The following is a 13,257-nucleotide window of genomic DNA, read 5'->3' on the forward strand; positions in this document are numbered from 1 at the left end:
TGTCCATACATACTCTTCCTATTCATAGTTCAATTCGAATTAAAGCATGGTGTATACTCTTAATTCAAACCAAGATAGTTAACAAACAAGTTCTAATGGTGATCAATCATTCAAACAAGCATGTTAACTTATAAGCATAATGAATAAGAACATGAATCATGAATCAAACTTGAAACTCCAAACTTATAAACCCAGAATATTCATGTTAGGTTACATCGAAGCCCTAGTTATGGATTTAGCTACTCATAATGGAAAAGAGACTTGAACAGAAATGAGAAAACATAATGAATGCAATAAGAGTAGAAAAACCCTTTTTCTGAAGTTCTTGTGGTGTCCAAGGCTTCTCCAAGTGCTTCTCCACTTCTAATGCTTCTCCAAGAGCTTCCCTACTTCTAGAAAGATGTATGAAGGATATGGAGGTGATTTGGGATGAGTTTGAGTGAGTGGTGATGGCTAAGGAAGATGAAATTCGTAGGGAAATGGAAGAGAAGTTTGCTGGAGTTGTTTTGGTGATTGTTGGAGTGTTTGGGATTGTGAGAGTGTTTGAGGATGGTTGGAGTGAATTGTGGGGGTTGTGAATCTCAGGATTTGTTGTGTCTTGAATGTGGAATGGATGTGGTATTTATAGGGAGAGGGGAGTGACAAATCTGAATTCAATATGGCTAATGCATACAACACTTGCATTATAAAAGATGAATTGGTTGATGCACTTCACTAATGCATACAACACTTGCATTATAAAATCTGAATTGGTTGATGCACTTCACCAATAGATCCCACCAGCAGCCCTAGCTCATCTTCATGTCACCATGACCAAGCTTCCAACCAGAAATGATAGCTCATACCTAGCTCACCATGACCAAGCATCCAACCAGCACATGCTGAGGTCAGCATAACCAGCAACTTCAAGGGCTTACAACTTGGGCTTCTCTTAATCAAATTAGGACTTTAAGCACTCGAAATTGAAGTTCAGAATGTCTTCTTTCCAGCCATATGTCATTTGGGCCAATCCAAGGTCAGAGGAGGAAGTTAAGGCCAAAACAAATTGCTAACTCATTTTGCGCGCTGATAAAATCCATCCTGAGCATGGCTCTGTGTTTGCTAGATAACAGACTCCAAATTTATCCAATGGGGCTGAATTTTGGATATGTTATAGTACACACCCATTGGAACAACTTTCATGAAGAATGCGGCCTCATCCGAGCTGTGTAGGTTGCTGAAACAGATCTTGCAATGTGACCCACGAAACTGGACTGGTAAGGGGCTGTAGGAAAAATGAGTTTGTCTTTAAGCTCTTCTTCCATTCATCCAAATTAGGCCTTAACATGCTTGAATTGCATGAATTATGCTCTCTTGCTCTATTGGCCTACAAAACACACAAATAGAGGCAAATAACTCAGAATTATAGGAAACTAAGCAAAAGAAGTAAGTAAATTGGGCATGTATATGTATGAAATTATGAGCTTAACACACCCCCAAACCTAGATTTTTGCTAGTCCTCGAGCAAAACAAAAGAAAAACAAAGGTAAAAACAAAACAAGAAGTTAACTAGACCACTTTCGTAGGTAACTCGATTGCATTGAGCGTATGCAACAAGCCTTTAAACCTCTAGGCATCCCTAGTAGGAGGAGTTGTGTCTCCTGAGGGTTTAACAGATACGATACCCACAAACGCTTTACTGAGTCTACAAAACAAAATGGTTAGAAAAACAACTTTGAAATCAACTAATGAAAATGAAAGAAAGTTTTAGTCATACCTCCAACACCATAGAGTTGCCAAGATAGGTCATCAATCAGTGTGTACAAGTGGAAGCTATAGCTTAAAGGCACACAGTTTCAAAGCAAGCACACTCAAACCTTGAATAGAGAACATGCTTCGACTCTAATTCTCACAGATAACACTCAATCACTCAGAACCTATGTTTTAATTCTCTCAAGAAAGCATAAGTGAGTGTATGAAATAGAAGCACAAATTTGGTTAGATCTCATGAAAGGAATTAAATACTAAGAATAGAGATACACACATACTTACCAGCACCCATGAATACATCCTCAAAGATCAGCTAGGTCTTTCACAATGTTGTAATGAAAGGCTAAGGTTTAGGGGAAATGGAAGAATTGGAAGGAAAAACAAATAACTTAAGAACATACCAAGGTTGCATGCTTCATTAATCTGCAAGGCATCATTGATTTAGATTGGCATGGCAGCAAACTTCATGGTATCACCTGGCATAGACTTTATTTTTCACACTTAGATCATATTGAAACACTTTCATCTTTGCTGATTTGATCTGCATCTTCTTTACTTTATTGCACAGATTCACACAAAATTTTTATTTAGGTACATGGCTGCAACTTCCTTGCTTCAAACTTTATGTTGGCAAACCTTGGTATATTTCTAAGTTACTAGGGTATGGCTACAATAGGTCAAGTATCTCAGATTGAGATACAAAGGTAGGGAAATGATGAGGGTGATAGAAGAAAAAGGCTTTAAGTGTTTGGCTTCAAGAGGGCTAATGGAACACACATATGGGTAGGGTGAAAAGAAAGCACATAGAATAGTTATACACACATAGCCTAGCATCACTTCAATGAGTTCATTCATGAATGAGAGCAAGCACATGATATCTGTAAAAGAGAATCATCCTTAGTATTCAATCAAAATGAAATGATGAGATTAATTAGAGTGAATTGAAGAAAATAAGTATGGATGAGAAATAGAACACTTTAAACCCTCTCAAGAAAGCAATTAGGCTCGATATAGCTCACTAGGGTAGTCTCCACTATTTTCCTTCAAGAATTTGAGCATGGTACTTTAGCCACCAGAATTCTAAGAGCAATAGCTTTGTGAAGTGCAAAATTCTGATATGAAAACCTCAAATAGCAGCTCCATAGAATTGATTGTATGACATTCTTTTTAAAAAAAAAAAAAATATATATATATATATAGAGAACGAAAATTGAAAACACAAATGGATAAGAAAATTGAAATTGAAAACCTTCCCCCCAGACCTGAATTGAACATTGTCCTCAATGTGAAAGCATACAAAAGATGATTGAGAACAAACAAATGATAAAGGGAAAAGTTTAGAAGAAGGTTTAGGAAAAATAAAAAATAAAAAAAATGAATATATAAGCAACTCATGGATGACCAGTTAAGGGCCTCAGAAAACACAGCCAGGGGATCCGGGAAGGTTGGAGGGGTCACAATGGTCCCGCTTAAAACCCAAACTTCTTAGACACCGAAGGTGTCGCCTAAAGAACTCCTAGACACTGTATTGACGGAAGTGCTCACTGGAGTTACCATAAGTTAGCTCATATGAAAAATCTTTTTAAATTTTTAAATTTTTAAATTTTTTTTAAATTTTTATATAAAAAAAAAAAAAAACAGAAATTTAAAATAATAACAAGTAAAGAGAAAGGATTGAAATGCTCCCCCTTGATGCGATTAGGTCGATTGCTACCAAGCACCTTCTTCTTGAACACATGGGTTGCCTCCCAAGAAGCGCCTTAGTTACTGTCTTGGCAAGACATTGTGCAATCAGCTAAGTTGATGGTACGAAGGGAAGTTGATCTACCACATGGCCAGTTTGGATGCCAGCTGAAACTCCCTCATAGAATGGCTTTAAACGTTGTCCATTTACTTTGAAAGTCGAGCCATCTTTAGGGTTTTGAATCTCCACAGCTCCATAGGGAGAAACATTGACCACGGTGAATGGGCCTTGCCATCTAGACTTCAATTTTCCTGGAAAGAGACGCAAACGTGAGTTAAACAAAAGAACTGACATACCTTTGGAGAACTCTTTCCGTTGAATGTTTCTGTCATGGTAACTCTTGGTTCGTTCTTTGTAAAGCTTTGCATTCTCATAAGACTCATGTCTAATTTCTTCCAATTCATTCAGCTGAAACTTTCTTGCATGGCCTGCCTTGTCTAGATCAAAATTTAACTTCTTGATGGCCCAAAAAGCATTGTGTTCAAGCTCCATTGGCAGGTGACAAGCTTTCCCAAACACAAGACGATAAGGGCTCATTCCAATGGGAGTCTTATATGCTGTCCTATAAGCCCATAATGCATCATTGAGCTTGGCTGCCCAATCTTTCCTTGTATTGTTCACCACCTTCTCCAGGATGTGCTTAATTTCTCTATTGCTTATTTCCACTTGACCAGAAGTTTGCGGATGATATGGTGTAGAGACTCGATGGGTGATGTTGTACTTCTTCATGAGTGCTTCGAATGGCTTGTTACAGAAGTGGCTGCCTCCATCACTAATGACAGCCCTTGGAGTACCAAACCTTGTGAAAATATTATCCTTCAAGAACTTCAGCACCACCTTATAATCATTGGTTTTGGTGGCTATGGCTTCCACCCATTTAGACACATAATCAACAGCAACAAGTATGTAAGTATAACCAAAGGAAGATGGGAATGGTCCCATGAAATCAATACCCCACACATCGAAGAGCTCCACAACAAGTATGTTATTCAATGGCATTTCATTCCTGCGACTTATGTTCCCCATCCTTTGGCACCTATCACACTTAACACAAAAATTAAATGCATCTTTAAATAGAGTGGGCCAAAAGAAACCAGATTGCAGAATTTTAAGTGCTGTTTTCTTAGCTCCAAAGTGACCTCCACAGGCCAATTCGTGGCTATGCCTAAGTATGCTTTCTTGCTCTTCTTCTGGAACACATCTTCTGATGAGTTGATCCGGGCAATGCTTGAATAAGAAAGGTTCATCCCATACATAATGTTTCACCATGGAAAAGAACTTCTTCTTATCCTGAGAAGTTAAATCATTTCTAAGAACACCACAAGCAAGATAATTAACAAAATCAGCATACCATGGCTCTTTGACTTGGGCAGCATATAGTTGTTCATCAGGGAAAGTCTCATTCAAGGGTAGCACAGCTCCTCCTTTTTCTTCAACCACAATTCTGCTCAAATGATCAGCTACCACATTCTCACATCCCTTCTTATCTCGAATCTCCAAATCGAATTCTTGCAGCAAGAGAATCCATCTAATCAAGCGTGGTTTGGCATCCTTCTTAGTGAGCAAGTATCTAAGGGCTGCATGGTCAGAATAAACAATTACTTTAGAACCAACAAGGTAAGAACGAAATTTTTCTAAAGCAAAAACCACAGCAAGCAACTCCTTCTCTGTTGTGGAGTAGTTGATTTGAGCATCATTCAAGGTCCGGCTAGCATAATGAATCACATGGGGCAGCTTGTTCTTCTTTTGACCTAAAACTGCACCAATAGCAAAGTCAGAGGCATCACACATTATTTCAAATGGTAAAGACCAATCCGGAGCTATGATAATAGGGGCTGAAGTTAGCTCCCTCTTCAAGGTAGAAAAAGCTTCCATGCAAGCTTCATTAAACTCAAAAACAGCATCCTTAGCAAGGAGATTACACAATGGCCTTGTAATGCTTGAGAAATTTTTTATGAACCTTCTATAGAATCCAGCATGACCTAGAAAGCTTCTAATTCCTTTAACAGAGGTAGGGGGTGGAAGATTTGAGATGAGATCGATCTTGGCTTTATCCACTTCGATTCCCTTGCTTGAAATCACATGGCCTAGCACAATGCCTTGTCTCACCATGAAGTGACACTTCTCCCAATTCAAAATCAGATTTGTTTCCTGGCATCTTTTAAGCACTAGAGACAAGTGGTGAAGACAATTATCAAAAGAGGAACCAAAAACTGAAAAATCATCCATAAATACCTCAATGAATCGTTCCACCATATCTGAAAAGATTGACATCATGCATCTTTGGAAAGTTGCTGGGGCATTGCACAAACCGAATGGCATCCTTCTATAAGCAAACGTACCAAATGGGCATGTGAATGTGGTTTTCTCTTGGTCTTCCGGAGCAATGGGAATTTGATTATAACCTGAAAAACCATCAAGAAAACAATAGTAAGCATGGCCAGATAAACGTTCAAGCATTTGATCAATAAAAGGTAAGGGGAAATGATCTTTTCTAGTGGATGTGTTCAACTTCCTGTAATACGAGGTCGTACCCACGAAGACTGAGAAGTTAAAACTAGTTATGTACTTAGATTACCAAATTCAAGAAAGTAGGAGGTTATGTCTAAAACAGAATTTAAAACAAGAGTGGTTGTGATTGTTGAACAAAAGAAGCAAAATGAAATTGCAAACAAAAACAAGTAAACAAATGTAACAAAGAGTGGTTTTAAGAGTTGGAAAACAGATTTTGAGACTAGGGCATTCGAATCACCATAACAATTCAATTCTGGGTTATAAAGATTCAAGTAACAAGTCTAATTCAGATTCAAAGATTGATTCTAGCTAAAGTATGATTAGGCCATGGTGTTTGGTCCTAACCTTGTGTTCCTAATTCCCTAATTTGATCATTTGTTGTCTAACCTAAAATTAAGCATTAGGAACCCATTAAGCATAGAAGAACATTTTAAACAACCAAGTATGTATCTAATCCCTGTTGTCGAATGTCCATACATACTCTTCCTATTCATAGTTCAATTCGAATTAAAGCATGGTGTATACTCTTAATTCAAACCAAGATAGTTAACAAACAAGTTCTAATGGTGATCAATCATTCAAACAAGCATGTTAACTTATAAGCATAATGAATAAGAACATGAATCATGAATCAAACTTGAAACTCCAAACTTATAAACCCAGAATATTCATGTTAGGTTACATCGAAGCCCTAGTTATGGATTTAGCTACTCATAATGGAAAAGAGACTTGAACAGAAATGAGAAAACATAATGAATACAATAAGAGTAGAAAAACCCTTTTTCTGAAGTTCTTGTGGTGTCCAAGGCTTCTCCAAGTGCTTCTCCACTTCTAATGCTTCTCCAAGAGCTTCCCCACTTCTAGAAAGATGTATGAAGGATATGGAGGTGATTTGGGATGAGTTTGAGTGAGTGGTGATGGCTAAGGAAGATGAAATTCGTAGGGAAATGGAAGAGAGGTTTGCTGGAGTTGTTTTGGTGATTGTTGGAGTGTTTGGGATTTTGAGAGTGTTTGAGGATGGTTGGAGTGAATTGTGGGGGTTGTGAATCTCAGGATTTGTTGTGTCTTGAATGTGGAATGGATGTGGTATTTATAGGGAGAGGGGAGTGACAAATCTGAATTCAATATGGCTAATGCATACAATACTTGCATTATAAAAGATGAATTGGTTGATGCACTTCACCAATAGATCCCACCAGCAGCCCTAGCTCATCTTCATGTCACCATGACCAAGCTTCCAACCAGAAATGATAGCTCATACCTAGCTCACCATGACCAAGCATCCAACCAGCACATGCTGAGGTCAGCATAACCAGCAACTTCAAGGGCTTACAACTTGGGCTTCTCTTAATCAAATTAGGACTTTAAGCACTCGAAATTGAAGTTCAGAATGTCTTCTTTCCAGCCATATGTCATTTGGGCCAATCCAAGGTCGGAGGAGGAAGTTAAGGCCAAAACAAATTGCTAACTCATTTTGCGCGCTGATAAAATCCATCCTGAGCATGGCTCTGTGTTTGCTAGGTAACAGACTCCATATTTATCCAATGGGGCTGACTTTTGGATATGTTATAGTACACACCCATTGGAACAACTTTCATGAAGAATGCTGCCTCATCCGAGCTGTGTAGGTTTCTGAAACAAAGCTTGCAATATGACCTACGGAACTGGACTGGCAGGGGGCTGTAGCCAAAATGAGTTTGTCTTTTAAGCTCTTCTTCCATTCATCCAAATTAGGCCTTAACATGCTTGAATTGCATGAATTATGCTCTCTTGCTCTATTGGCCTACAAAACACACAAAGGGAGGGAAATAACTTAGAATTATAGGAACTAAGCAAAAGAAGTAAGTAAATTGGGCATGTATATGTATGAAATTATGAGCTTAACACACCCCCAAACTTAGATTTTGCTAGTCCTCGAGCAAAACAAAAGAGAAACAAAGATAAAAACAAAACAAGAAGTTAACTAGACCACTTTCGTAGGTAACTCGATTGCATTGAGCGTATGCAACAAGCCTTTAAACCTCTAGGCATCCCTAGTAGGAGGAGTTGTGTCTCCTGAGGGTTTAACAGATACGATACCCACAAACGTTTTTCTAACTCTACAAAACAAAATGGTTAGAAAAACAACTTTGAAATCAACTAATGAAAATGAAAGAAAGTTTTAGTCATACCTCCAACACCATAGAGTTGCCAAGATAGGTCATCAATCAGTGTGTACAAGTGGAAGCTATAGCTCAAAGGCACACAGTTTCAAAGCAAGCACACTCAAACCTTGAATAGAGAACATGCTTCGACTCTAATTCTCACAGATAACACTCAATCACTCAGAACCTATGTTTTAATTCTCTCAAGAAAGCATAAGTGAGTGTATGAAATAGAAGCACAAATTTGGTTAGATCTCATGAAAGGAATTAAATACTAAGAATAGAGATACACACATACTTACCAGCACCCATGAATACATCCTCAAAGATCAGCTAGGTCTTTCACAATGTTGTAATGAAAGGCTAAGGTTTAGGGGAAATGGAAGAATTGGAAGGAAAAACAAATAACTTAAGAACATACCAAGGTTGCATGCTTCATTAATCTGCAAGGCATCATTGATTTAGATTGGCATGGCAGCAAACTTCATGGTATCTCCTGGCATAGACTTTATTTTTCACACTTAGATCAAATCGAAACACTTTCATCTTCGTTGATTTGATCTGCATCTTCATTAACTTCATTGCACAGATTCACATCATCTTTATTTAGGTACATGGCTGCAACTTCCTTGCTTCAAACTTTATCTTGGCACACCTTGGTATATTTCTAAGCTATAGGGTATGGCTACAATAGGTCAAGTATCTCAGATTGAGATACAAAGGTAGGGAAATGATGAGGGTGATAGAAGAAAAGGCTTTAAGTGTTTGGCTTCAAGAGGGTTGATGGAACACACATATAGGTAGGGTGAAAAGAAAGCACATAGAATGGTTATGCACACATAGCCTAGCATCACTTCAATGAGTTCATTCATGAATGAGAGCAAGCACATGATATCTGCAAAAGAGAATCATCCTTAGTATTCAATCAAAATGGAATAATGAGATCAATTAGAGTGAATTGAAGAAAATAAGTATGGATGAGAAATAGAACACTTTAAACCCTCTCAAGAAAGCAATTAGGCTCGATATAGCTCACTAGGGTAGTCTCCACTATTTTCCTTCAAGAATTTGAGCGTGGTACTTTAGCCACCAGAATTCTAAGAGCAAAAGCTTTGTGAAGTGCAAAATTCTGATATGAAAACCTCAAATAGCAGCTCCATAGCATTGATTGTATGACATTCTTTAAAAAAAATAAAAATAAAAAAAAAAAAAAATAAAAAAAATAAAAAATAAAATTGTGACAAGAGAACGAAAATTGAAAACACAAATGGATAAGAAAATTGAAATTGAAAACCTTCCCCCCAGACCTGAATTGAACATTGTCCTCAATGTGAAAGCATACAAAAGATGATTGAGAACAAACAAATGATAAAGGGAAAAGTTTAGAAGAAGGTTTAGGAAAAATAAAAAATAAAAAAAATGAATATATAAGCAACTCATGGATGACCAGTTAAGGGCCTCAGAAAACACAGCCAGGGGATCCGGGAAGGTTGGAGGGGTCACAATGGTCCCGCTTAAAACCCAAACTTCTTAGACACCGAAGGTGTCGCCTAAAGAACTCCTAGACACTGTATTGACGGAAGTGCTCACTGGAGTTACCATAAGTTAGCTCATATGAAAAATCTTTTTAAATTTTTAAAATTTTAAATTTTTTTTAAATTTTTATAAAAAAAAAAAAAAAAAAAAAAACAGAAATTTAAAATAATAACAAGTAAAGAGAAAGGATTGAAATGCTCCCCCTTGAAGCGATTAGGTCGAGCGTGATGCATTTGGAGGTCGCGACTTCTCCCACTACTCCACACTTCCTATCTTTGAAGTTGCCATCTCTCTCCATTTTTATTGAGCTATTTAAATTGCTAAAACAAACACACAAACTTGAAATGGAATTAAAAGGATTAGGAAATAAAAACTAAAATGAAAAGGAAAATCAACACACATCCAATTCCATGCTTCAAGCAACAAGCACCAATGGGTTGTGTAAGCTGGGACTTAAACCCAGTTCTCTTGCTTGTTGGGCAATTGTCCTTTTCTGTTGGACTACAAACACAACTTGTCCATTAACGTCATTAACTTTAAAACTTGAAATTGTCTAGAAAAACATGAAAATGAAAAATAAAAATAAAACAAGTAGGGAAAAGAAATAGAACCAAACTATGTTGCCAATCCCCGGCAACGGCGCCAAAAACTTGTTGTTAATATTATGTTAACTCGCAATTGTACGGGGCAATTAGTAGTATAGCAAGACAAGTACGAGGTCGTACCCACGAAGACTGAGAAGTTAAAACTAGTTATGTACTTAGATTACCAAATTCAAGAAAGTAGGAGGTTATGTCTAAAACAGAATTTAAAACAAGAGTGGTTGTGATTGTTGAACAAAAGAAGCAAAATGAAATTGCAAACAAAAACAAGTAAACAAATGTAACAAAGAGTGGTTTTAAGAGTTGGAAAACAGATTTTGAGACTAGGGCATTCGAATCACCATAACAATTCAATTCTGGGTTATAAAGATTCAAGTAACAAGTCTAATTCAGATTCAAAGATTGATTCTAGCTAAAGTATGATTAGGCCATGGTGTTTGGTCCTAACCTTGTGTTCCTAATTCCCTAATTTGATCATTTGTTGTCTAACCTAAAATTAAGCATTAGGAACCCATTAAGCATAGAAGAACATTTTAAACAACCAAGTATGTATCTAATCCCTGTTGTCGAATGTCCATACATACTCTTCCTATTCATAGTTCAATTCGAATTAAAGCATGGTGTATACTCTTAATTCAAACCAAGATAGTTAACAAACAAGTTCTAATGGTGATCAATCATTCAAACAAGCATGTTAACTTATAAGCATAATGAATAAGAACATGAATCATGAATCAAACTTGAAACTCCAAACTTATAAACCCAGAATATTCATGTTAGGTTACATCGAAGCCCTAGTTATGGATTTAGCTACTCATAATGGAAAAGAGACTTGAACAGAAATGAGAAAACATAATGAATACAATAAGAGTAGAAAAACCCTTTTTCTGAAGTTCTTGTGGTGTCCAAGGCTTCTCCAAGTGCTTCTCCACTTCTAATGCTTCTCCAAGAGCTTCCCCACTTCTAGAAAGATGTATGAAGGATATGGAGGTGATTTGGGATGAGTTTGAGTGAGTGGTGATGGCTAAGGAAGATGAAATTCGTAGGGAAATGGAAGAGAGGTTTGCTGGAGTTGTTTTGGTGATTGTTGGAGTGTTTGGGATTTTGAGAGTGTTTGAGGATGGTTGGAGTGAATTGTGGGGGTTGTGAATCTCAGGATTTGTTGTGTCTTGAATGTGGAATGGATGTGGTATTTATAGGGAGAGGGGAGTGACAAATCTGAATTCAATATGGCTAATGCATACAATACTTGCATTATAAAAGATGAATTGGTTGATGCACTTCACCAATAGATCCCACCAGCAGCCCTAGCTCATCTTCATGTCACCATGACCAAGCTTCCAACCAGAAATGATAGCTCATACCTAGCTCACCATGACCAAGCATCCAACCAGCACATGCTGAGGTCAGCATAACCAGCAACTTCAAGGGCTTACAACTTGGGCTTCTCTTAATCAAATTAGGACTTTAAGCACTCGAAATTGAAGTTCAGAATGTCTTCTTTCCAGCCATATGTCATTTGGGCCAATCCAAGGTCGGAGGAGGAAGTTAAGGCCAAAACAAATTGCTAACTCATTTTGCGCGCTGATAAAATCCATCCTGAGCATGGCTCTGTGTTTGCTAGGTAACAGACTCCATATTTATCCAATGGGGCTGACTTTTGGATATGTTATAGTACACACCCATTGGAACAACTTTCATGAAGAATGCTGCCTCATCCGAGCTGTGTAGGTTTCTGAAACAAAGCTTGCAATATGACCTACGGAACTGGACTGGCAGGGGGCTGTAGCCAAAATGAGTTTGTCTTTTAAGCTCTTCTTCCATTCATCCAAATTAGGCCTTAACATGCTTGAATTGCATGAATTATGCTCTCTTGCTCTATTGGCCTACAAAACACACAAAGGGAGGGAAATAACTTAGAATTATAGGAACTAAGCAAAAGAATGTTCCCCATCCTTTGGCACCTATCACACTTAACACAAAAATTAAATGCATCTTTAAATAGAGTGGGCCAAAAGAAACCAGATTGCAGAATTTTAAGTGCTGTTTTCTTAGCTCCAAAGTGACCTCCACAGGCCAATTCGTGGCTATGCCTAAGTATGCTTTCTTGCTCTTCTTCTGGAACACATCTTCTGATGAGTTGATCCGGGCAATGCTTGAATAAGAAAGGTTCATCCCATACATAATGTTTCACCATGGAAAAGAACTTCTTCTTATCCTGAGAAGTTAAATCATTTCTAAGAACACCACAAGCAAGATAATTAACAAAATCAGCATACCATGGCTCTTTGACTTGGGCAGCATACATTTTATAGCTTTTTACTTCCTTTTTGTGTTTTCTTAGATTTTGCCTTGGTTGGGATGAAAATGAGCTAAAAGTGCATTATTAGTTATAAATTCTGTTTTTGTTCATTTTCGTAGGTCAACTTCTTGGCCTGGGATCAACATGCTCTGGTGCTCGGATGAGGTCATGATCTTCATGAGACTTGTTCCAATGGATGTTAACTACAACATATCCAAATTTGAGCTCCATTGGACAAGTATTGCCTATCCAACCAATCCATCATGTTACCACAGTTCTGGAAGTCCGGATTTGGCCAGCTTTTACCTCCCTTGTGTCATCTTAACTTCTTGTTACCATAACTCTTGGTAACAAGGAATTACATTTGTAAAATAGATATTTTCTGAGCTTTTGGCATCTTTGTGAAGTCAAAGCTCCATCATGGCAAGGGGACAATGGGCTAAGGCTTTATCAAAGGTGGTAGTTTTATATTAAAAGGTAAAAGCTGGAAAGGAGGAGAGAGGGAGGAGAAGTCAAAATTGCAATCTGATATTGGGAGCCTTTTGATCGTGGGAAATCAGGCTATTCCACATTCTATACAGATTGAGAGCAGATTTTGGAGAGTTTGGAGCTTGGAGAAAGCCAAGGTGCAGCCAAGAAAAGTGGAGAAGAAGACTTCCACCATTG

This window comes from Prunus avium, chromosome 6 (genome assembly GCF_965620075.1).
Source record: "Prunus avium chromosome 6, drPruAviu1.hap1.1, whole genome shotgun sequence".
NCBI classification, from domain to species: domain Eukaryota; kingdom Viridiplantae; phylum Streptophyta; class Magnoliopsida; order Rosales; family Rosaceae; genus Prunus; species Prunus avium.